We start from the raw sequence: 5,000 nt of genomic DNA, 5'->3' as shown, positions 1-5,000 counted from the left end.
GTGGAAGAGCGAGCTGTGTCTTACTGCACTGTACCTGATCTTAGCCATGTGGCGAGGGAAGGGGTGGCTGTTCATCCACAAGATACTGAAATAGGAAGGGTGTTAAATAGTTTAATTTTTTATGAAGTGGGCTTGTGCTTTGGGCCATCTCTTTTAAAGGGGAGAGGGCTGTTAGTGTATATATATAACATCAGAACGAAAAAAGAAGAGGTTGGGATTTTGAGAAAAAATAGAAATCCCTGCGGCCAACCCTTGGCTAAATAAAACTCGTCATAATTTTTGAGAAAGTAAATGAAATGTGACAGATTGTGGACGTGATGGTGTCTGGTTGACGAAATGTAAAGACATCACTGTGTTATGTTGATGGTGCTAATGGTGTTGATGGTCGTGATGATGATGATGATGGTGAAGTTGATGAAATGTGTTAGATGAGGTACCCAACACCAAAATACAAGAAGACATGTATGGGGTAGTGTAGTCATTTACTTATTTATTTATTTATTTATTCATATATTTTGTCTCTTTGATGCCATTGCCAAAAAAAAAAAAAAAAAAAAAAAAGGAAAGAATGCATGGCTGCATGGCAGCGAATCCCGAATTAGATACATCGTGTCTGACTATTTGCACACAAGAGCACCACTGTCGTCTGCCAGACATTATGATGCCTCTTATCTCGCGGAAGCGCCAGAGATGATGTTCTCTGCGCACCCCACGGAATGTCAGGGTGGGTGAGAGCACTGGGGCGGGAGTGCTAGCGGGTGAGGGTGGGGTAGGGCTAACTCGTGTGATGGAGGGTAGCCTTAACTCTCTCTCTCTCTCTCTCTCTCTCTCTCTCTCTCTCTCTCTCTCTCTCTCTCTCTCTCTCTCTCTCTCTCTCTCTCTCTCTCTCTCTCATAGAAAATAAGTTTCCTATAGCTAAATAGAATCTTTTGGCCGCAGCCCAGAAATGAAATGTAATTGTCTGAGTCCCCCCCCCTCCCCCGTTCGAAAAAAATTGGGGAGGGGAGGTCTGAAGGAGTGTCTACAGTAGAACACACTCGACAGATGTTTAAAGAGATGAATCTACACCAACAGGCGCTTTAGTTGTGACCGAAACTGCCATTTTGTCCGTACGTGCCGAGCCTTGCAGGGGAAAGTGGCAGTCATCGGTAGCTGTAAAATTCGAACCCGGGTCTGCGTTGTGCGCAAGCGAGGTCGAAACCATTGCACCACGAGAACGCATGACGACAGTTGGAAAAAAAAAAGTCTCTAAAGAGGAAGGATGTCAACACATTTTGCATCCGATTTATTATTATTGTTCTTCTTCTTGTTGGTGTTGACCTGGCATGACCTCGGCATTGAGCCCGACCTCGCCTCTTGCACTACTTTCTCTCTCTCTCTCTCTCTCTCTCTCTCTCTCTCTCTCTCTCTCTCTCTCTCTTCTCTTTCCGGAAAGAAAAAGTTGCTTCGTGTCAAACTTTGTAAAATGAACTTGGAAATCAACGTGGAAGGTCATCTGTTTTCAATATTGTGTGTGTATGATTGCACGATTGTGTGTATGTCTGTGTGTGTGATTGTTTGCGTGCGTGATTATGTGTGTGTGTGTGTGCGCGTGTATTTGTATATGTGTGCGTGTGCGCGCGCGTGCATGCGTGCGTGCGTGTGTTTGTGTGTGTGTATAGTATTTACATACATGTGTAATTTTCGTATTTAGTAATACACATTCCCCTTTGAATGTCGGCAATTGTAGAAATAATCTTACGCGAGAGAGGATGTCAATGAATTATATATATATATATATACATACAAAATATATATATATATATATATATATATATATATATGTATGTTTCTTAAGACAGATTGAACATTTTTAGAAGCTCCGCATGGGATACGAACCCTGGCCCGTGCGTCGACGATCACGAGGCCAAGACGCATGGTCGCTAACGTCTTGGCCTCGTGATTTTCGACGCACGGGTCAGGGTTCGTATCCCATGGCGGAGCTTCATGTCATATATATATATCTATATATATATATATATATATATATATATATATATATATATATACTGAACACCACAGGGAAAAGAAAATTTCTTGGATTCCAAGAATGATAGGCACAAGTATCACACAACACACGTGACTACACCACAGGGAAAAGAAAAAATCTTGGAATCCAAGAATATATATATATGTAGAGACATTGGGACAAATTATGGGAAAGGTGGAGGGGGAAACACGGGTCTTTATCTGATTATCGAGTTTATTCCTGACCGGTTTCGCTTACAATAGCTTCTTCAGAGGAAGAAGCTATTGTAAGCGAAACCGGTCAGGAATAAACTCGATAATCAGATAAAGACCCGTGTTTCCCCCTCCACCTTTCCCATAATATATATATATATGCTAATAAGAACACGGGTACGTGTGTTCACTTATGCAAAGTAGACCACTTGGGAAAAAAAAAATATATATATATATATATATATATATATATATATATATATATATATATATATATATATACTGAACACCACAGGGAAAAGAAAAATTCTTGGATTCCAAGAATGTGTATAGGCACAATTATCACACAACACACGTGACTACACCACAGGGAAAAGAAATATTCTTGGAATCCAAGAATATATATATATATATATATATATATATATATATATATATATATATATATATATATATATATATACATACATACACTTTGAACATCACCACAAGCTTTGCATTGGCAATCTTCCCAAGATTTTCTAATTTCCTGGCCAACTTCTTGTGTGTGTGTGTGTTTGGGGGTGGGGGGAAAAGCACAAGATTAGATAATCTTGGCAAGAAGATTACCAATACAAAGTTTAGCCTCGTATTTAATGAGAAATGTCTCCAAGAAATCCTGTTTTCCAAGTTCTCCATACGCACATACACACACACACATGTACACACGCACTCACACGTGCACACGCGCACACACACATGTACATACGCACACACATGTACACACGGACACACACATGTACACATGCACAAATTTACACACGCACGCATGTACACAAACGCACAAATTTACACACGCACACATGTACACACACGCACACAGACACACACACATACATACACATACGCACCCATACATACATACATACATACATACATACATACATACAGACACACACATACATACATGCAGACACACACACATGCATATATACAGACACACATACATAATTATAATAGTATCCAGGGGACAGTACCTTTCTCTTGGAATTGCAAACTCCGAGTGCGTTTTTACCCCCCCCCCATCCCCCCGGGCCCCCTTGTGTATTGAGGAGGGGGGAGGGTCTGTTCGAACATCCTTCCAAACGTGAACCCTAACATCGGATTGGGTCGACCGAATCCGAATGGGGAGAGTGATTTACAACAACAACAACAACAACAACAACAACAACAACGGCGAAAGCAACAACAACAGCAACAACAAGAAGACGGCAACTCGGGTTCAGGCGACCGATCCCGATGCTGGGATTCGGGTTCGGAACGACGACTGTGAAACCGGCCCTTTGGTCCCCAACAAGTCGGGATCGAACTCGTGCTCGGCTCATTTAAATTTGGGATTTCTCCCTCACCTTACAAACACATACACGCACGCACGCACACACGCTCGCACTTACACACATGCACACTCGCACACGTACACACATGCACACGCATGTACACGTAGACACGTACACGCTTGCACACACCCGCGCACCCCACCTTCCTATATTCTCTTACGCCTGTTCCCTCTCTCCCACCCCACCCCTCTCTCTCTCTCTCTCTCTCTCTCTCTCTCTCTCTCTCTCTCTCTCTCTCTCTCTCTCTCTCTCTCTCTCTCTCTCTCTCTCTCTCTCTGCCTTTGCCATTTGCTGCAAAAGGAGTTCCCGATTGTAAATAAAATCGTCTGGCCCCAGCTGTGGAACTCTCATTAAAATCTGGAAACTCTGAGAGGGAGAGTTAACTTGCCTCCATTATTCCTCCCTTTCCGTGTAACAAGTTTCATTTTTTTTTACCATCTTCCCTCCTCTCTTTTTATTTTCTCCTTCTGTCCTTTTATTTCCTTCCTCTCGTTATTCATGTCTTCCCCTTTCGTGTCTCTTTTCCTTTTCATTTCACGTTCTCTTTCCCTTTCCTCGCCTTTTATTTTTATTCTTATTTTATTATTTATTTTTTTTCTATGTGGTCCATCTCTTTCTCCGTTCTGGAAAGTCTGGGGAAAGGTTTGGATGACGTCATGGCTTTGGGAAAGGTCAGTAGGGAACACCTGTTAGTGATGGCGTTGTTGATAGAGAGACAGACATACAGACAGAAACAGACACAGACAGGCAAAGGCAGGTGCGCGCGCGCGCGCACACACACACACACACACACACACACACACACACACACACACACACACACACACACACACACACACACACACACTCACACAAAGAGTGAGAGAGAGAGAGAGAGAGGGAGAGGAAAAGTGAAGCCATGTCGTAACGTAGGTAATGAATTTGAGTCCCAAGACGAAATTGTTTTCCCACCGTTGGTCGTGTGGCGGTTGCTGTTGTGTTCGGACCCAATTGAATTTTGGGTTTCCGATCCCGACCTCCTAGTTCCTCGCTTTGCCCATAGACGTCACCACACGAAGTCCGATTTGTTTGCAACAACTTGCAAAGTGAAAATAAATAATAAAAGACATTAAATAGATATCTAGAGTAGTACAAGTAGTAGAATAAGCAAATGTCATTGTTCATTAGGTCATAGAGTCTAGGGTGATGTCATGCCGTTTGTTTAGTGACTAGGATGAAGTCATGTCGCTCGTCTACTGACCAAGATGGCGTCATGTCGCTAGTCGTTGTCTGGTGTTGAACCTTTGACTACGAAGGTGATTTTTATTCTCAGCAGAATAAAATCTCTTGACGACAGGTAGAATGATTATAACTAAAAAATAAAAAAACAGAACGGAAAGATTAAAAGTGACACTTGCATGCTAA

The 5,000-nt window shown here is 42.2% G+C and overlaps 1 protein-coding gene across 14 annotated transcripts in view; it reads left to right on the top strand.

Moving 5' to 3' along the window:
- The window catches only part of Girdin (protein girdin), a 328,484-nt gene that overhangs the window by 271,118 nt on the left and 52,366 nt on the right, over positions 1 to 5,000 (top strand). The gene's annotated exons all lie outside the window — the stretch shown is intronic.

The sequence above is a fragment of the Oratosquilla oratoria genome, chromosome 33 (genome assembly GCF_046742065.1).
Source record: "Oratosquilla oratoria isolate Oo_2021 chromosome 33, ASM4674206v1, whole genome shotgun sequence".
Lineage (NCBI taxonomy): Eukaryota > Metazoa > Arthropoda > Malacostraca > Stomatopoda > Squillidae > Oratosquilla > Oratosquilla oratoria.
The sequence above is the reverse complement of the archived record's forward strand: the minus strand, read 5'-3'. Positions and strand labels throughout refer to the sequence as shown.